The sequence below is a fragment of the Chelonoidis abingdonii genome, chromosome 1, assembly GCF_003597395.2.
Source record: "Chelonoidis abingdonii isolate Lonesome George chromosome 1, CheloAbing_2.0, whole genome shotgun sequence".
Classification (NCBI taxonomy): Eukaryota; Metazoa; Chordata; order Testudines; family Testudinidae; genus Chelonoidis; species Chelonoidis abingdonii.
Genome location: NC_133769.1, coordinates 230,110,148 through 230,132,254, shown reverse-complemented (window position 1 = coordinate 230,132,254; position 22,107 = coordinate 230,110,148).

Here is a 22,107-nt window from a genome sequence, read left to right as displayed (position 1 = left end):
AATTTGAGTGTCTGGGGCACTTTCTGTCTCCCCAAAACTTTCCCCTCCCTGAATTGCCTTGAGAGGCTTCACCACTTCCCTGGTGAACACAGATCCAAACCCCTTGGATCTTAAAACAAGGAGGAATTAACCATCCCCCCTTTTTTTTCCCCCACCAATCCCTGGTGAGTCCAGACCCAATCACCTTGGATCTTAAAACAAGGAAAAATCAATCAGATTCTTAAAAAATAAAGCTTTTAATTAAAGAAAGAAAGATAAAAATCATCTCTGTAAAATCAGGATGGAAAATGCTTTACAGGGTAATCAGATTCATATAGCTCAGAGGAAACCCTGTCTAGCCTTAGGTTCAAAGTTACAGCAAACAGAGGTAAAATCCTTCCAGCAAAAAGAAACATTTACAAGCTGAGGAAACAAAAATAAGACTAACACGCCTTGCCTGGCTAATTACTTACAAGTTTGAAACATGAGAGACTGATTCAGAAAGATTTGGCGAGCCTGGATGTACATCTGGTCCCTCTTAGTCCCAAGAGCGAACAACACCCAAAACAAAGAGCACAAACAAAGACTTCCCTCCACCAAGATTTGAAAGTATCTTGTCCCTCTATTGGTCCTCTGGTCAGGTGTCACCCAGGTTTACTGAGTTTCTTAACCCTTTACAGGTAAAAGAGACATTAACCCTTAACTATCTGTTTATGACACAGCCACTATTAGCTTTAATAGATATTGGTGCACTTTTCAAGTAGTTGCAAGCTCTTGGCTTTTCAGCCTAGTGCTTCACAATCACAGCACCCCCCCGAGGAATGCCCCAAAAGCTTGCTAAAGCACAAACCCTTGTGCTATATTGTCCAGTACTAATTTATCAGTTCTTATCCTGTATGTTCCCAATCCATTTCTCATTGAACTCAATGGAATGATGTTAGTTGATTTTAATGGGAGTCAGATTAGAGCCCTACACGATTGCTATACAAAACTGTAGTTCTCTGTAGGGCTGTTTAACATTTCTGAAAGCTTTGTGAATGTTGTCAACCTCAAGAACTGCTTTTTTAATCTGCGACAACATCAATCCAGTCAAAATGAAATGGGTCAAATGCAACACTTCAGGGAACGCACAGACCCCCAATGAAAGAAGATAAAGAAATAATAGCTCTTCTGAGTGCTCAACTCACACAGAATTCCCTTAGTCCCCCTGATTTCCCCAACAGATTTAATCCTCCTTTCCTGTGTCAAAGGTAGTCACAATCTCTCCCAGTGGGGCAGCAAATCCACAGTAGCTCTGCTTTTAGTATTCTGATAATCTCTAGAATTCCCTAACTCAGCAGCAAATGACTTTACTAACCCTGATGCCCCCCACCCCCACCCTCGGCATCACTTCGTAAAACTATCTCTTAAAATCACTGGCCTGAGTTGAAAACACAATTGGGAATTATGGTAGATAAAGTATATATAAATACTAATCCTGTCTACTACCTTGCCTTTCCCTTCTATGCTCATGTGATTCCTCACCCAGGGGACACTGTGGTCCCCCCGCCTCTAGATTTATTTGATTCTAGTAGGCCAGGTTCTCATGTTCCTTTCTCTTTTCAGTCTTAATGTCTTCATTATTTTTTTCAAGTAAATAAAATATTTCAAAAGACTGCCACATCCAATAACCTTCAAAATATCTATTTCCATGACAGAAAATATTTTATCAGAGTAAGGTGGAAATGAAATGGTCAAACATCTAAGATTGTTTCGTCCACTTGCTGTGGCTGGACTAGACTCGACAGACTAGAAGGTAGGTATAGGAACTGGCATTTATTATTGGTGTACAGTGCCCCAACCTGCGATATAAATTATAAATAACCAAAATAAGAGTATAAAGAGACAGCTTGTTAGCTTTCCCCACCGCTATGTACTCATATAAGGGTCTGTCACAATCTGGCCCAATTATTTTTCCCTCCAAATTCTTGGTGTGCCGGTGTACCCCATAAGCCTTCATGGGAATATGCTTATGAATGTATATCTGATATAACTGGAATATGTTTTATGCCATGTAACATACCTCTGCAAAGATTATCATCTATTGAATCTATTAATCTTATTTGTATACACGTATGGTTTTTGTATTCAATGTTATGAATACTGGCTGGGCACTGGCTTGATTTTTAAGTAGCCTTAGTAAAGCATTTGGTCTGTAACAGGAAGCTGACTGGAACTGGTGAGATTTTATCTGTATTCAGTTTTCTTAGACATAGACTTGGGTGTTCTATTTTATTTTGCTTGGTAATTCACTTTGTTCTGTCTGCTATTACTTGTAATCACTTAAACCTACTTTCTGTATTTCATAAAATCGCTTTTTACTTATTAATTGACCCAGAGTATGTATTAATGGGGGGGGGGAGCCGGGGGGCATTGTGCTAAAACAGTCCCTGGGCCTGAATCTCTGGGTCTGGTCTCATTCACGTTAGTGTAAATCAGGTGCAACTCCAGTGAAGTTGATGAAGTTGTGCCAGCATGGGTGAGATCTGAATCAGGTCCTCTAACACATTATTATTATTTCACCAGCTGCGTGTAAAATGGTGTACCAGTCTCAGGAAGACATACATATGTTTGGCCACCAAAAGGTGCCTTGCAGGAAAGAGACAATAAGATCTCTAGCCTTATATCGTTCCCTAAAAGCAGGCAGAGGGATCATGAAGTAAAACTAGGGCTGTTAATTAATCACTGTTAACTCACACACTGTTAAACAATAGAATACCAATTCTATTGAAATTGAAATTTCAAATATTTGAGATTTATTAAATATTTTGGATGTTTTTGCACATTTTCAAATATATTGATTTCAGTTACAACATAGAATACAAAGTGTACAGTGCTCACTTTATAATATTTATATTAAAAATATCTGCACTGGAAAAATGATAAACAAAAGAAATAGTATTTTTCAATTCACCTCATACAAGTACCATAATGCAATCTCTTTATCATGAAAGTGCAACTTACAAATGTAGATTTTTTTTTTGTTACATAACTGCACTCAAAAACAAAACAAGTCCACTCACTCCTACTTCTTGTTCAGCCAATCGCTAAGAGAAATAAGTCTGTTTACATTTAAGGGAAATAATGCTGCCCACTTCTTATTTACAATGTCACCTGAAAGTGAGAGCTGATGTTCACATGGCACTTTTGTATCCAGGATTTCAAGGTATTTATGTGCCAGATATGCTAAACATTTGTGTGCCCCTTCATGCTTTGGCCACTATTCCAGAAGACATGCTGATGATGCTCGTTAAAAAATAATGTGTTAATTAAATTTGTGACTGAACTCCTTGGGGGAGAATTGTATGTCTCCTGTTCTATGTTTTACCTGCATTCTGCCATATATTTCATGTTATAGCAGTCTTGGATGATGAACCAGCACATGTTGTTAGTTTTTAAGAACACTTTCCCTGAAGATTTGACAAAATGCAAAGAAGGTACTTTTGTCAGATTTCTAAAGATAGCTACAGCACTGGACCCAAGGTTTAAGAATCTGAAGTGCCTTTCTAAATCTGGTCAGGATGGGGTGTGGAGCATGCTTTCAGAAGTCTTAAAAGAGGAACACTCCGATGTGGGAACTACAGAACTCGAACCACCAAAAAAGAAAATCAACCTTCTGCTGGTGGCATCTGACTCAGACGATGAAAATGAACATGTGTCGGTTTGCACCGCTTTGAATTGAGCAGAATCCATCAACAGCATGGATGCATGTCCCCTGGAATGATGGTTGGAGTATGAAGGGACATATGAATCTTTAGCACATCTGGCATGTAAATATCTTGCAACGCTGCCTACCACCATGCCATGGGAATACCTGTGCTCACTTTCAAGTGATATTGTAAACAAGAAGCGGGCAGCATTGTCTCCTACAAATGTAAACACACTCATTTGTCTGAGTGTTATGGCTGAACAAGAAGTAGGACTGAGTAGACTTGTAGAGTGGACGCTATAGTTTTACACTGTTTTATTTTGGAATGCAGTTGTTTTTGTACATAATTCTACATTTGTAAGTTCAACTTTCATGATAAAGAGATTGCACTGCAGTATTTGTATTAAGTGAATTGAAAAATACTATTTTTTTTGTTTTTTTAGGGCAAATATTTATAATAAAAAATAAAGTGAGCATTGTACACTTTGTATTCTGTGTTGTAATTGAAATCAGTATATTTGAAATGGTGGAAAACATCCAAAAATAAAGCACGAATAATCACAATTACCTTTTTAATTGCTTGAAAGTCCTAATTAAAACTAAAGTGGAGGAGGCAAATGATGGTGAGTTCCAGGCTCTTTAAACAGCCATTTTTGCAGTCAGTTTTAGAGTTTGGTTATCAGTCCTTCCACCATCCTTATATTTATCCCTGGTAATTTTAATTCGATAATGTTTAAGTTAGCCTGTGATCGGAGTCATTTTCTTTAGCCAGGATGTAGCAGCTACTTCTGCAACTGTCACTTTGGTAGTAGTCATAGAAACTCTCCGCTGTATACACTTTTTGGTCTACATCTGAAATTGTCAAATGCACGGTCTCACGTAGTTGATTATCATTTAAATTACTTTTCATTATCATAGCTGCAAGATTCTTGAAACTGAGACCCCCATTTCTAATTTGAAAAATATCTGAGGAGGAGCTGGGCAGAAAATAGTGCTTTATGTGAAAAAAAAATCAAGAGGATAAAATTCCAAATCTGTCTGAAAATAGTGTGTGTTGGGGGGAGGATATTTTTTAAAAAAATAATTAAAAAAATCTGAAAACTGACATTCAGTGAAAAACTGGGAAAATTCAACTATTTCCTTTTTTAAAAAAAAGCCATTTTCTTGAAGCAGAGCTCTGTGCAGCTTGAAAGCTTGTCTTTCTCACCAACTGAAGTTGGTCCAATAAAAGATCTTACCTCAACCCCCTTGTCCCTAAAATGTCAATGTGCATGTCTACGAAATAAAGAAATTTGTGTAGTTTTGGCTTTCATTTGAAATAATACTTCATTTTTATTGTGTTCAAATATGTAATCTGATACAGAAGGAAGAGGCAAAGCAGAGATTAGATGTCAAGTGGATTGATTGGTTAACATGAAAAGACTGCACTGACATAATCCCTATTATATGCTGTTTAGTAAGACCGTCTAGCTGAGGTAAACAGTTGCAGGTGCAACTAATTAACCTAAAATATTAGCCATCTATATCAAGTGTAAAATAGGAAACTTTTTCTTAAGAGACATTTGTTTGTGATCAGAAGATTTTTTTATTTATAGTGACTGGGTTTTGATCAAAATTTATGAAACTTCTTTTAGTTAAAGGCAGAAAATGTGTTGCTGATTGTCTTTTAAAAAAGCAGTTTCCTGCAAATGACTCAGAGATGATGAATAAAAGGAAGACCTCTGGATGAAAATTAAATCCAAGATAGTCACAAATCTCATGGCATTTTTCACAAGAGGAGGTATTCTAGCTCAGTATCCAACAGTGTACCTTCCTAAGTGCTCCAGCTCTTAAATGCCTATGTTGTTTTCACTTCCTAAACTGATGCACTGTGTTTTTGCACAGTGTTAAACAGTAACCTCATTCCCAGAGGTGGCTGCACTGCAGTGCTGAATGAAAAGGTTCCTGGCTATAGTCTGTGTATCAGTTCGTAAAGTGATTTGGGAAAACTTCCCCCTGAACAGTGTTATTTTAAATGTAAGATTATGATGCTTGTGGAAGGACACAGCAGGTGCTGCTGTTGACTCATCCTGTTAGCAGGTGCGGGAACCCTGCAGAGAAATGCTGAGGGAGTCTTACTTACTCCTTGAAGCAGATGGGGCTTGTTAACACCCTCATGGATGCAAAGAAGGTGGAAGCAGCGCTCTGAGGGCTTGGGGGCGATTGGCCAGTTCTCAACTAAAATGGAGAGAAACATTCAAATTTGGGGTTTTGTTACCCTGGATTGGGCATAGAAATAAATCTCTGACCTTATACAGCATTTGGAAGCTTTGTTTTGAAGCAAGGTGGGAAAGCCATCTGCTCATTGACCTTTACTGAGCTGAGTGGTTCCTCCCTTCCCCCATACCTCCCTTTTGTGGTTTGTGATGGGTGACTGGGGAGTTGAGTTTAAACCACCCCATTAGGTGAATCCACGATCCCTGGGGGCAGGTTTCTAATGATCTGCCATTACAAATCTTAACCCCTTAAATAGTCTGCTGCCTAGTGGATTTTCAGTCCTGAGGTAGGTGGTAAGAAGCCACCTAGCTCCTTAGGCAATGTAGGGGAATAGTTACTTAAAAATAGAAGGTGAAAGCCTAACAGGCCAGCAGGTCCATTCAAGGCCAGGGCAACCTTAAAGCGGTGAGAGATGGGTGCACCCCCCAAGCACCAGTATAGGCCTGAAACAATTGTGTTAGTCAAGCTCAGGTGCTGCTGCAGTTGAAAGTACAAGGAAACTTTTGCTGCTTAATGAAATGCTGAGACTAGGGTTGCCAACTTTCTACTTGCACAAAACCGAACACCCTTACCCTGCTCCTTCTCTGAGACCCTGCCCCTTCTCTGAGGCCCTGCCCCCCTCATGCCATCCTCACTCCTTCTGTCACTCACTCTCCCACCGTCACTCACTTGTTCATTTTCACTGGGTTGGCTCCCGGGGTTGGGGCACAAGGGTGTGAGGGCTCGGGCTGGGGGTGTGGGCTCTGGAGTGGGGCCAGAGATGAGGGATTTGGGGTGCAGGAGGAGGCTCTGAACTGGGGCTGAGGGGTATGGAGCATGGGAGAGGGATCAGGGTTGTGGCAGGGGGTTGGAGCCTGAGAGGGGGTTAGGAGCGCAGGCTCTGAGTGGCGCTTGCCTCAGGAGGCTCCCGGAAGCAGCGGCATGTCCCCACTCCAGCTCCTAAGTGGAAGTGTGGCCAGGCTAATGGAAGCTGAGAAGCCAGCACTTGGGGAGTTGGGGGTGCAGCATGCAGAGCCCCCTAGCTGCCCTTTTCTGTAGGAGCAGGAGGGGGCACATGCTGCTGCTTCCAGAAGACACATGAAACCAGGGCAGGCAGGAAGCCTACCTTAGCCGTGCTGCACTGCCAACTGGACTTTTACCTCTGATCAGAGATGCCAGGGTCCCTTTTCAACCAGGCATTCGGTCAAAAACCAGATACCTGGCAACCCTAGTTGAGATTCCTCTTGCTTCAGAGACTCTTTCCGGACAGGACACTCAACAAATCCATGGCCAGACTCTGGAGACAAAGGCAACAGACAGAGACAAATCTCTTGCTGTGCTGGACTGCCTGCCTTTGTGTTTTGCCAGGGAGGGAGGAGTACTCTGTACACACAAAGCACACACCCAAACACATAGTCTTGATTCACAGGCCCAAAGAATTCCCAAGAGTTAGCAAAGGCAAGCTCTGAGGGAAGTCAACCTCATCAACTTCCCTCCCTACCTTCTTGGGGGAGGAAAACTGAATCCAGGCCCTTGGACTAATGGCTGGTCAGCCTCAAGCCTTTTGGAACAATGGAAAGGGGCAGTATCTTATATATGAAGGAGAAACTTGGAAGCTCTGCCACTCAGGCAGGTGATGGCCTTGGAAGTTGTGATGCTGGAGAGGTAATTCCAGAATCTCACTAAGCCACTGGAAAAACACCAGCACAATCAACAGGTTCCTGAAGTTAGCTGGAGAGTTCTGTGTGACCTCACCTACATCCCAGATCAGGAATGGAAAGATCATGTTCCACACCGCTCACCCGGGCACTGCTGCTACATGCAGACCCCAGACACCTCTCATGGACTACAAGATGCACTCGCCTGTGCCCTGCACCAATGCGTCCAGGTACCCTGGAGGCTGCTGCTGCATAACCAAACATTGCTACATCCCACCATCAATCATCACTTTCCTGGGCAGGGAAAAGTGGGGGAGGGGCACAGCTCTTTGGTGGCACCCCCATAGTCTGGCAGTGAGTAGTCTCAGTCTAACACTCCATCAGCTGGGGCCCCTCTCCTGGTCAGTTTCCCAGTGTAATTTAAAAAGACCGTTTTTAAAGGAGAATGGCCAGAGGTCGGCAGCAGCTCTGGGCTTGCACCAAGTTTAAGTGCCCTTGGTGAGAAAAGATTAGCCTACAGGCTGTCCAAATGCTCCTCTGAGGAAAGGGATTTAGCCACCTTCCTTTCTTAGGTGCTGCAGCTGGTTCATGTGCCTGACGTGTCTGTAGGTACCTCCCAAATCTTGGTATTTTCAGCCACATATACCTTGGGGGTGGTGAGGCGCCTATGGCAGGTATCCCATTGCCTGGCAGTGATTGGGTAGGAAATGTCTCAGCAGGGTCCTCAGGAATTGGTGCTGGATGTATGGTGAGGTGGACTGTGTGATACCTGTTGTCTTTCCTATGATCCTCTGGAATGATCTTGTGGGAAAGATTCCTAGAGCGCTAGTGACCTGAGCAGGTACAGAGGGCATGACTGTTTATAGTGGTACTGCGATCATCACGTGGGTGCTGGATGGAGTCCTGGGTCGGCCTATATGATAGGCTGTAGTACTGCTCAGGTAGGACAGTAGGTGTGAGCGTGCAGGTATGAGCGACATTGCATCCCTTCTGGCTGGGTTGCCCTCTCTTTTCACTCTGCTTCCTCCATCAGTACAAGCTGCTGCACCATGTATATGTTGAATGTTTCATGGCCTTTGGCCTCCCTGCTCCCTACCCAGCCTGTTTCCTCCTCTCTCTTCCACATACAGATGTCCCTCTCCACTCCCAAGCACTGCCCCACCTCCCTCATCCTGGCCAGGCTACCAGTGTCTCTCCCTTCCCCACCCCCACCCTATCTGGATACCCTACCTGCCACTATGCTCCACTATGCACCCCCCAGATGCCCCACTAATCCAGTCCCCGACCATCTATCTACCTCTACCCTCTGTCCTTCAAAATGTGTCTCACACTCACCCTGAGCTTCTCTGTGCCACTGTCTCTCTTTTGAGTGGATGCTCTGCTGCCCCTCCAGCTATTAGTGGGCTGCATAGGGCCCTCCTGATGTGGGGCTTGGCAGGTAACAGGAGGTGTTAGCTGAGAGCATACCAATGTGACTGGGCCATGATGGTGAGATAGGTGTGCCTCTGCCTAGACTGAAAATGTCACTTGAGCTATGGGTCTGAAAAGAGGTGGGTGCAGCTGTTCAGTGGCTTGGATCTGTGCCTGGCTGTTTGCAGGTACCAGCCATGCTTAGGATGCTTTGAAAATGCTGAAAGGTGGAAATTCAGGCACCACCAGGCTTAGGTGACACCTGAGCAGCAGCTCCGAAAATGTCAGTATCACGATCTGCCTCTTCAGGTACCCAAATTTAAACAAATAAAAACCCCAACCCTAATCTTTACCAGCGATCCCCCTTGCTTCTTTACTGGTAAACACTGCAGGAAGAAAAGTGATGTCATTGGCTTTCAATCTATCACTATTGAGTTCTCATCATGGAAATTGGTTTGGTGTTGGATCATGCTTCTCTCCCTGGGAAAATAATCTATTGCTCCATATCCATTCATCTTCAGCATCTGTAATGTATATTCACACAAGTGCCAATCACTGACCGTTGTAAAGTTGTGCAACATTAAACTTCCACCTCTTCTGCAGGGAGCTATCATAAGCATCTTTCCCAATTCTGAACCTTAGCGTCCAAAATGTGGGTGTCTAGCATGAACCTCCAAGCTTAATTACCAGCTTGGATCTTATCTCGCTGCCACCAGACAGGAATTATAGTGCCTGCCTCGCTTTGGTCCCCCAAACTTTCCCTGGGAGACCCCAAGACTCAGAGGTCCTGAGTCTTACCGCAAAGGGAAATAACCCACTTCCCTTCCCCCTGTCTCTCCCACCCAGACTTTCCTCTCTGGGCTAACCTGAGAGTTACTGATGCAATCTCTTTAACATCACCAATATTCAAGAAGCATTCTCTCTCCTTCACCCCGCGCCCAAATAAAGCGAACAAGAATGATTCTATCTGTCTTCCCCCTCCCACAATTGGCCTGGTGCTGCCGGCTTCACCCTCCGTAGAATCTAACACAAAGAGAAATTCCCTTCCCTTCATTCCTTAGCCTACCCAGAGAGAAAAAACTCAAAAGTCTTAAAAAGAAGCTTTTATATTAAAAAAGAAGAAAAAACCACATGGAAATCTGATCATCTGATTAAATTGACAATACACAGGGCTATTGCTTATAAGAACAATATGGAATACCAGTCGATTCAAAAGATATCAATTTGAACATTCCAGCAGCTCCACAATGTAAATACAATCAAAACAACATAAAAGCCTATTATTGTTTTTCTACCTGTACTTACAATTGGAAACTAGCAGATTAGAAGATAGAACCTTCTCATAGCTGAGGAGACAGACAAAGCTAATTCCCTCCCTGACTTTGAAAAATCCAGTTTCCTGATTGGTCCTCTGGTCAGGTGTTTGGTTCCCTTTGTTAACCCTTTACAGGTAAAAGAACCATTAACCCTTAGTTATCTATTTATGACAGGAGCAGAGTGATTTTTATTCAGGATCTCACTGTTATTTAGTGGACTTCTCTTGCCGGGGACTTCTTGCCCTGGAAGATGAACTCCAAGTGGTATAGTGAACACAAATCCATTAGAAATGACTTGTTCATGTTTTGTAGCTGCTTATAACTAGGCGGGAAACAAATCTGGAGGATCAACTTCTTAAAAGTACTTATGAATAGCAGAACAGTAAAGGGCAAAGTGTGTAAGGAAAATAAACCCTGCTCAGAAAAATCTACAGATGTAATTCAGACCAATACCATATAGGACAAACACACCTGGCCATAGATTGTGGTATCTGTCACTAGAAAACTTCATGGAACTTATGGGGTCTTTAAAGGAAGAGAGGGGGACCTTGTCAAATTTGACTGCGAGACTGGTTCCAGACAAAGCACAGAGTTGGAGTGGATGAAGGACACAATGCCAAGGGTAAAGAAACACTTGGTGATGGACCATAGGGAGCACAAAAAGGAGAATCACTTCAATGGAAGCTGAGGGCAGGACTGGATCCAATGTCCTGACACTGGAAATCTATTCTGAAATGGCAGATAATACAAAAAGATACACTTATGTAACTCTGGATAGAGTACTAAAGCTTTGTCAGCCCAACCCTTTACAAGTCACCTTGATTCTAGCAACACACACGCTTTGTGCGAGATATATTCTGTGCAAACAAAAGGGAAAATAAAAGCCTTTATTGACAGAAGGACCTATTTAGAGGGATGTGGATGATTTGTAGCTCAGTAAGATCACAAGAATGACCGTGTTAAGTGGAATACAGGTTAATGTGGTTACATTTCACCTATGAAAACATGGGTACAAATCCTAAGTATGTCATAAGTTTAAAAAAATAGATTTTTTTTCCAATCCAGGGAAAAATTGATAAGACCTTTAATGAGTCCTAAGCAAACATTAGAGTGGCATTAGTCACTTCCTTTTTAGTAATTATTACACTTGTACATTCCATTAATGGAAATGTAGCACAAGAAAAGTGCTTCCTCATGAAGAAAAATAAGGAAATGGTTGATAAAAGTGAAATAGTCAAGGATATGAAAATGCCATGTCCTGCTCCTCCATCTTTGGGGAGAAAAGAGAGGACAAACTGCTATACAAATTATACTTGCCTGAGGTTCAGATATATCTGAGATTATCATGTATTCAAGATGAGTACCATAAGAAAGACACTTTTTGAATCTGTGGTGGGTTCTGTAATCCAATGATTATGAGAAATAAGCTGTGAACAAATGTAAACTATATTACAGAATGATCTCTCCTGACAGACCCTGTTGATGACTAACTAGCATGCAGATGAATGCACAGGAAATTAAGTTAAATCTTGTTTGGGTAACAAAAATGACCCACAAGCACTGATGGGACACTGCACTTTATTTCCTGGCCTGGACAGCTGCCTTGGGTCATAGTTACAAAAGCAAATACCTCTGTAACATGATGGGGATTGGTTATCGGACTCCAGTAATTATTCTTATAGTTGTGACTACTGATTCCTGGTGTTTTGGATTTAAAAAATGCAAGAGATTATGTACCACCAAATATTGTTTTTTTTTTCATTAGGAGGTGAGAAACCCTCCCATTCCATCACAATGGTATTGATTCGGAAGTGTTCATTGTCTTGCACTACCACTACCAATTTCCATTGCAAGGGTATTTTTGTTCAGTCAAACTTCTGGTTAAAATTTGTTTCTGTTATGGCATGTTTTTCTTTTCTGTTACTTGGGTTGCATGAATCTTCGTTAAGGGCTGTATATGGTAAAATATACATTTTCAGTTGTTTTAGGTGTTGTGTGAGTAAATAAATTCCTCAAAGGCTTAAATACTCTTAATGAAAAAAAGTGAAACCACGTAGGGCCAATTTCAGACCTGTAGTAAGGCAAGGTAGGGGGATGATCTATCTTTCCCTTCCCTTTCTGGGAATTGCTTTCCCCAGCTTCCAGAACCCTAGTCAGGCAACTAGCCCACACTCTTTCCTTACACTGAGGATAGTGCATGGTCATAAGTAAAGTTTTCCTTTCTGTTTTTATTCTCTCGCATTGCTTAGCATACAAGTAAAGCAATAAAACCACTAAAATGTATAAGGCAAAAAATGGTGAGTGATTTGTGACATGCTGTATCTATTCTCCACATAGCAATGATCACATGTGTGGGGGATGTTTAGATGAACAGTAGTGGTATGAATGTTAAGTATGGTATTTTACAAAGTACCAGATTCCTCTGACAACCACCTATGAATTAGTTCTGAATAGTGTGGTATGTCTGTCAATCCTGATGCACCTCTTAACAATGATATTTAGACAATAAATCCTTGGTTTAGAAATTCACTTCCTATCAACCTAAAATCTATTGTCATGGAAATAGTTGTGAAGTTAGATGTGCGAAGGAAGTTAACTGGGCTGGAAAAAAGGGAACTGCATTCCTCTCATTCTGCCTCTTGAATTCTTCCAAGCGATGTACTAGAAATACACTGAAAAACTAAATGAAGTCTGAGCCCAATACACTCACTTTCTTGACAGATAACTTCACTAGGTAAGAAAACTGTCTATAAGCACATTCAAGCCACACTAGGGAATCAGCGGTAGTGCTATATTATGGCTTCTTCTTGGATATCAATCAAGCAGTAACCATAACAAAGTCCGAAGTGACAAACCCTCAAAAAATAATCTGAATTTTGTAACAAAAGAATACACGGGGTTTAATAAAGACAAGAACATATAAACTAGATTGAGATAAGCTGAACAGTAAGTGTTATAGACGGTGAGTGCAGGGAGGGATGTGCCACTTATACTATGATGAATTTTAACTTTCTGGAGGCAGCCTCTTGTTTTGGGAGCTTTGTCAGAACTATTAAGCCAATGTTAGACCATTCTATTGAACTCCACATCTGGTGTTAGTGAGCATTAACTCTGAGTTGGATCTGCATTGGCGGGTTGGGGGAGCATACATGGCATGACCCCACTCCCTTCTCTTTTCCTTGCCAGATCAGTAACCCAAACGATAACTAAGTTCCCTTCCTTCCCTCTCAAGTTCTGCTGCCCAAAGGTGCTGGTGCTGTTCACAGTAATGCCAGGCCTGTAGGCACAGAGTTAATCCAGCAGGGGCTAAGGGGAAGGTTGTTGACTCTGCCATTGCACAATATGAGGATGTAGTAGGATGTGTCCCCTACCCCCTGTGGGCCTGACACTGTTCCTTGCAGTGTGGAATGGTCTGAAGCATCCAAACCCAAAATGTGAAGAGATGCTAGAGCATCATGTCAAGCTTTGCTCTAATGAACTGTGACAAGAATTCTGGCACCACAGGTTCTGCAAAACTGTAGGTAGTGTTAAGTGCACCTGGAACGTGATGTTCCCCCCTGGACACTCTGTACTGCTGTGGCTTGGATCAGTTCCTTTTCAGCTGTGCAGGTGGCAACAGTGTAGTTCTTGACAAGTTGTTGTGGCATATATGTGGACGCATTTAAGGGCTGGATTCTAACATACCAGTCTGACCAACATATGATTTTTTTGGACCTCACTGGAGCCTGTTTTGCCAGGGCGGAAGAAAATTGAGTCCTGCCTTGGGGGAAACACTGTCTGATTATCTGACTTTCACATTGCTCAGAGCTGCTGCTGGAAGCAAGCAGTGTCCTCATGGGTTATCTACCCCCTCTTGCCTTTCCCAGCCCTGGTGGTACAGGGATAGATGGAGGGAGAGCAGAGACCAGCCTTTCAGAGAAGAGGGAGCAGAAGGCCCTTTTGCTGCTGGGGTCACCCTGCCCCCTAAGAATGGCATCAGCTTCTCCCTCTTCCCTGCCTAAGAACTTCTCCCCAGCAGCCTGAGATGAGGAGAGGTGACCCCACTGCAGCTTCCCCTCCCCAGGCCTGGCAAAGAGGGCAGAAGAACCCCTGGAGCTTCAGGAGGAGCAGAGGTGCACTGAGGGAAAATGGCAACTTGGGGCTCATGGGGCAAAATTGATGTGGGGGCTAAAGATGCATTAATAAATTGCTGAGCTGGGGGATGGGCAGATGTGTGGCTGGGGGGTGTCAGTGCGTGTCACAGAATTAATTACCAGAATTTCTGGGTGTGGGGAAAAGCTGGAAGCTCTGCATCATGAGGTAGTCGGTGGGAGGTCCTGCATGGGGGGCTTGCTCTACTGGGGAGAATTGGAAACACGGTACCTGGTGCACGTGCATGAGGGGGTGGGCAGGGGAATTCAGCGGCTAGAGAAGAAGGGTGGTCTAGGGGTTAGGGTTTGAGCCAAGGCCTGGGAGATCTACATTCAGTTCCCTTCAGTATCACCGATTTTCTGTGTGACCTCCTTGGCCAAGTCTCTTTCTCTGTGCCCCTGTTCTCCTGCAGTAAAATGGAGATAGAACCTTCCTGCCTCATGGGGGCCATTGTGAGACTAAATCAATTACAAGAGTTGTGGAACAATCAGATACTGTGTTAATGGGGTCCAGGTAAATATCAGAGAATCAAAAGGCAAGACTGACCAAAAAAACATATACTTTGTAGGTGGGGCGGGGTGTCTTCCTCAGGATTTTTGAACTTTTGGAACTGGCTAGTGAGACATTGGCTTCCAATAAATCATTTAGATGTCAAAATCCCTGATTTTTGGGCACAGTCTGGGATTTTGACATGTGAGTGACCTAAATGACAAGAACATATAATTTTGGGTGCAAAAACTGCACCTGCAATTACATATACCTGCAAAAATAGAATCCTTATTAATGCTGGACTGAAAACTTTGTCCTTGGTATGCAAGTTATTTGCAGCTACTAGAAATGGGGCCCACGCTGCAAAGTTCAGATCTGGAGCCACGTTGTCACAATCAGGAACACGGTGCTCCAGTGTCCCAGTTCAGGCTGTTCTCTGCTGGATATGTAAGGCATATGTAGCTCCAGTGAAAGGTTTCCTTTGGAAAAAGCTGCTAAACTTCCTTTGGAGAAGTAGCTACAAGCAGTGTCCTGCTAGCATGACACTTTCAGTCAATGAGAGTTAGTTATGAAGAGTTTATCCTTCTTACATGGTGTTTCATTGGTTGAATGTGGTGTTCAAAATCTTGGTGAAGTGTCAGTGGAGGAGTCGTGGGCAAGTTCCGAGAAATCCCTCCTCAGCTAAAAAAAGGTTTTATCAAAATCAGCTGTCATTGTTCTAACTTCCTCTGGACTCTTCAGGCAGAGGGACTGAAATCCCATTGGATTCAAGTAAGACAGTGCAGAAGATGGAATGCTATGTTGTCATCCCAATCCTGCAGAATATCTTGCAAGGGGAGTGGGCAGTTGGGGAGAGGGCAGGAGCAGGTGAACCTATGCCATTGGTGGCATCATCCCCTCACCAGCACTGTGGTCACTGCCTAATTAAGTTAATACTGACCAAGTGAACGCCAACTTCCTTCATCATCTGGTCTGAACCATGTTCCTGGGGAAGATGTGGTTCTGGGAGCAGAGGCTAACAGGGCCACTCCTGGCACCACTGCTCATGGGACCAGAGGGGGTGAGGGGTATCTGGAAAAGAGTACCGTGGGAAAGATTTCCTAGATCTCTACTTCTCTGCCTCCCCCACTTCTGTGAGGAGTCAAATCCACAGAAGACTGTGAAGAAAAGTTAGTGAGGTTGTTTTAACTCGAGTACGAGAAGCGATGTATCCTGAGTGTTCCAAACACATCACGGTGGTCTTGATCTTGCAGCCTCTATTTACATTAGCAGTCTCACTGATGCTGATGTGGGACTGGGCCCCACGGGGAGTTGTTGCTTTTCTTACTGAATACAGAAACTCACTCACTGCGACTGAAGGTTCAGAAGTGAAATCTGCATGATGTCTCTTTAATGCTTTATGGTGTATGTAATTAGCATTGCATGACTTCCCAATAGCAATGAGCTGGTAGCAGAAGCAGCTATTAATGAGAAGTTATTTTATTTAGCCTTGGTTTTGGTCAAAGAATTTGAAGGCGAGAACTCCCGTGTTCTAATGGAATGGCCCATGGGAGTTGTAGTATCCAGCAACAGGCAATACGGTATTGTGAGAGCAGCACAAAAAGGGCTCTTAGAATTCTGAAGCATTCTCCCCTTTGAGGGGTCCTCGATGCTGAGTGACTGAAGATGAAACAATATTTATAATCATTATATGGATGATTCATAATTTCGAAGGTTAGACCATTTAAAAATGGGTTTAGTGCTGAGCCTCTTGTACACTGATGTTAGAAAAGGCTGAAAAACAGACTCTGTCAACTTCCCTAGTTCATACAATGGTCTCTTGCTCCAACACCATACGTTTCAAATACCATCCACAAGCATTTCTACCTCTTTCCCCATCTCATAAAAATCACAGCCAATAAACACAAATCACCACCTGAACGAATAGGTGCTTTCTTCTGACTTTAATATACTTACTCACACTTCAAAGAGAGGCTGAGAGATTCTCATATCTATGGTGCCCAGGCTTTCCCGTCAGAGGCAAGGATTAGCCATGTGTGCACTTGGAACAATCTGCTCTTAGTTTACTTTAACATGTTTTTTATCCTTCTAAATCATGCTTTGCCATTTGACCTGACAGCAGACTAATACTTGACCTGTTTGGGGTGGGGGTGGGAAGGAGACTTTAACAGGAAACCTCACTTACACCCATAAGAACATTCCCCTCTGTTCCTGGCCCCCTTTCATATTCTTTGTACTTGATCTGTTGTTCTTTCCCAAAGGCAGGTCTGGAAGCATTTTGGGATGCCAGGAGAGAATGGGAATGATTTCAAGGCAATAACTGGCCTGATTCTAAGCAATAGGTGACAGGTAGTCACCTTTAATTGCAATAGATGTCATTGGGGGCAGCTGCCCATGATGTAAATATTTTTGAGTGCTTGGTCTACTATAACTGTGCTGTACACCTCCATCTTTTATGTAATTCCATTCTCTGTTCAGCAAGTTATGTCTAGTGTCCCGACTCCTGACATTATCAGCACACTCTGGCCAATGGCATGCCTGGATGAATGGTTTCCAGCTACTGTAATTCTTTACATCAGTGATCTTCAGACAGCTGCCTGACTGACACTGTGCATGTGCAGCTCGAATTTGAAGTGATGGCAGGATTCACTTTGCAGACTTCAGCATTTACTTCATTCTGTATTCTTGCAAGGTCACCATGTTAACAGGTGTGGAATGGTAACCCCTAGTAACAGGGCTGGCCCTAGGTTTTTGCCGCCCCAAGCAAAAAAAAAATTATAATAATAAAAATAAAAAACCCTCCGAGAGTGCGACTGCCGAGCAAAAAAAGAAAAAAAAAAACCCTCCCAGAATGCGGCCCCCGGAATTGTGCCATACATGCTTGGTTTGCTTGTGCCTAGAGCTGGCCCTGCCTAGTAACAGCGAGTATGTTTTGTCAGCACTTGCACTGCCTGTTGTTTCTTTCTTCCTCCCTCCCGCCACCCCCCATCACGTTTCAGATTAGAATCCCCCAATCTGAACAAAGTGAATACTCTAGAATATTAAACAAAAGTAGCTTTTCATCTGGAACTTCTCTGGAAAGTAGCAGCACTTAAAAAATGTCAGTGTTGCATGGGATTTTACCCATGTGACTCCTATTAAAGTCAATGAGTCATGTGCTGAGCAACCCCCAGACGCTTTGAAGATAAACTTCAATTTATGTTTTTATGATCTCTGGGTTGTTGTTTTTTAAATTGTAGAACAGGACTTCCAGGCAGACTTTTCAAGGGTGACTTTCTTGCTTTAGTTACTCCTTCTAGCAAGCATGAGGAGAGAGGGAAGGCAACCAGCTACTTTTGTATTACTCAATCCCTATTTGAATAGGCCATGCCAGTAGTTGACACCCATTTTTTCCTCATCTAATGAAGCCTGTATACTTACTAGTTAAACCTGGCATAAAAGCAGTGACTATGAAGGAACCTGAGTGGATTTGTGCAGGAGCAACTGCTTTTAACAGAGCAATAGAAGGATGATGTGATTAATAGCATGAGCCTTACATGAAGGGGGAAAAAGTGGTGTCCAGAGGATTTAGCATCAATTTGAGTGGCTCTGAGATATATGATCTTGGTGATGGGGGGCTTTTGTTTTACTCCCTGCTCACTAGGGCAGCTCACTATTTCAGGTCCTGCAGCAGGGGGAATTCAGGTACTACTCATTCCGTGTACCCTCAGGGGCACCCATCCAGGGTGCTGGAACAATTTGTATAGTGGGGGTGCAGAGAGCCACTGTAAACCTTGTATATGATGGAAACCACTTCCTGCCGGAGGTTGCAGCAGCACCTCTCATTCCAGCATCTATGCACCCATCTCTCTAAAATGCAGTGGGAAGAAGGGGGCCGTTCTGCCCCAGCCTGCAAAGCAGCAGGCCAAGCACACCAGAGATAGTCGAAAGGATGACATAGCCCGCCCAGTCCTCCTGTACACCAGACTACTGGAAAAAGGATTGTGCTTCCTCTCCACTCCTCCCCCCCCTCCCCCTCAGCTCCCCTGGGGCAGTACAGCTTCGCACTAGCCCCAGTAACACTGTAGTTTGTCCATACAGGTAGTACACTTCTTCTGCTTCCCTAAGCCTCTCTTCTCTGACTAGAAATTAAAAGCTCTCACAAAGACTGCTGAAATGGGGAAGGTTTCTTCCTAGCAGCCCTTTCTCTTCCAAGAATGCTTCATTGTTCTTTCAGCCAGCCACTGCTTTTTTCAGAGGCCACTCCACTACAATTACTGGGTTCATCCAAGGAAGTTCAGGGTGCTGCTTTGTGATTTTCAGTAGCAGCAGCATACCTCTGCTGCCTGATCTTAGGTATTTGCTTCAGTTTGAGGCAGGTTGGCTGCGTTCATAGAAAGCAGAACTTTTTTGTTTTTAATTTTCGAGTCCATTTCAAACCTATAAAGCTGAATAGAGCTTGAAATGTGTTTGAGTCACTGCCCCACTGTGATGCTGAACTCCTTCCTCAAAGTCTGTTGACAAAAATCCACTAAAGCAAATGTAGAGTGAGAGAGCGGAGGAGACATCAAAGAAACAAAGCCTCCCCAGCTTGAAGGTTTGACTTTTGTATGGTTTCCCAATGTATTATGGTCCAGACTTTCAAGTGCTCAGCACCCACAATTGGGGCCAGATTTTCAAAAGAGATCAGTACCTAACAACTCCTGCTGTGGTGAGCTCTTCTGAAAAATCTGACAATAAATGTCTAGATTAAAATATCTATGTATATTAAGCCCTGATCCTACAACTGTTAGTTTGAAGGCACCTGGCTGTACATGTGCATTACTAATTGCAGCGTCTCAGCATTTAGACTGTAAACTTCTCTGGACAGGGATCATACGTACACCTCTGCATACTCTACTGCAGAATGCCAAACGTGTAGGTACTAACCAAGGGTTGTAACAGGCATGTTTGTGCAACTGATCAACAACAGTTGAAGTTGTAAAACAATTTCCATTATAACACCCCCCCCATGCCCATTTTCTGTGGTTTATAATTTTCTTAGATTCCTCTTTGGCAGAAATCTTCCATACTGAGTCTCACTTTAAAAAATAATAATTCACTACTACAGCCTTTAAGGTCAAACAGTCTTTTTCTCAGCAAAAAATGATCTGGATGCCATTGCACTTACCTGAAGAAGGCAGGTAGGTTAGACCATGTGTAAGTCAACTCTACAGATTTGCATGGGGAAATTTATGCTCACTAATGAAGTTGGACAGTCTTCTTCCTACTACTTCTTGCTCATGAGAGGAGGGTAGCATTTTCAGAAACAAGATTGGCTAGATTCTGGGCTGCGTTCTGGTGCCTTTATACACTTCTGCAACCTAAAAGGCTCAGAACACTAGGTCCCTGCAGTCAAGAATTCCCCGGGGTGGAGTAGACCCAATATAACATGGCTACTCTACTCGCCCTGTAGCCCCTGGAGTAAGGTCTTGCTTAGTGGGGAATAGGACACGTTAAGGCAGCAAGAAATTATAGCTTGGGCATAAATTAGAGTAGTCACTCAGGCTGCTTTAGTTTACTTTGGAGAGCAAACAAGCCCTTAGCTGCTCCAGAATCCCAGAGGGAGCATAAAACCACCTTTTGCAGTCCCTAGGCTGTACTTCATGAAGAGTGCAGCTCAGAATTTCACGCATATTTTCTTACCTCTTACTCTACACAATCAGCTGGTAGGAAATGGACTGTGTCTACCGTCATGATCTTCAGAGCAGACAAAAGTTTGAGGGCACTGTTTTCCATCAACTCATGCAGTTTTATCAAGATCGAAAGTCTGTGTGGGAATGTGTTGATTTCAACTACATTTTTTTCCCACAGGAAAAGGAACATTTCCTTTTAATAGTGTCAATTGTTTTGTTTCAGTAGTGTCAAAATGAAAAATATTTTTAACATGCTATAAAAGTCAAAATGAAACATTTCACCACTATCTAAATGAAATATTTCAATAGTTTTGAATTAAGGTTTTTCCTGAAAATTTGTGTCATGGAAACTTTGGCTTTTTCATTCCAATTCAGAATGAAAAAAAATTCAAAATGTCAGAATTTTCCTGCAGAATGGAAACTCCTGTTCTTGACTAGCTCTAGTGATCAAAGAGGATTGAGAGCTGAGCACATGGAAAAGGGGAAAGAAACAAGTTTAACACTGTACACAGCAATGAAGATTGTGAAGCTTGGTTGAGGTGGTGGAGTCAGAGGGTGGGATATTTCCCAGGGAATGCCTTACTGCTAAATGCTGAACTAGCACTCGGCTGAACTCTCAAGAGTTAATACATTGTTGTTAATGTAGCCTCACACGCTACAAGGCAGCACAAATGGAGAGAGGGGAGACAGCATGGTCGACAGAGACACACACCCTGTGTGTGCAAGAGAGAGATGTACATTGCCCCTTTAAGTAGGCTGACCCCACTCTAAGAACATTGCCTTTTTAAGTAGATCAGCAAGTTGAGACAACAGCTGCTGCCAGCAAACTCCCTCCATCCTGAGCCCTGTTTTGCCCTGCCCCACGCTCTATGGAGAGGGGACACCCTGACATTAACCCCTCACTTCTTCCCCCGCACAGCAAGCAGGAGGCTCCCAGGAGTAGCTCCAAGTCAGAGGGCAGGAGCAGCACATGGCAGTGTGGGGAAGGACAGCTGAACTGCCAGCAATTGCTAGCCTGCTGGGAGGCTGCAGCACAGGGGACTTAGGGGAGCGGAGAGCTGATGGAGGGGCTGCCGGTCCACCCTGGTTCCAAGCCACGACCAGCTAGCTGCAATGGGCTGCTCTTTCTGCAAGCAGTGGACAAAGCAGGAGGCTGCCAAACAGCATTATAAGGGAGCATTGCACAGCTTTAAACGAGCATGTTTTCTAATTGATCAGTTTCCTCTAGCGGCCAACATTTTCACACTTGATGCCTGAAGTTTGACTCCTGTATTCATATTTAGATACTGTAATAGAAGTCTCTTGGTTTTCAGAGTTGCTAAACAACTTCAGTGAAGTCTATTCAGGTGCCGAAATACGAATTAAGGAATTTATTATACGGCACCTAATTTTGACTAAGTTGCTATCACCAACATTTTCATTCTTTGGTTCTGATGATTTATTAACTTCCCATTTCTTAAATATTGACTACAGCTTATTCATTAACACTGTGAAGCTGAAAAAAGATCTCATTCTCTATGGCGGGTTATATGTTTTGAGGACTGTAC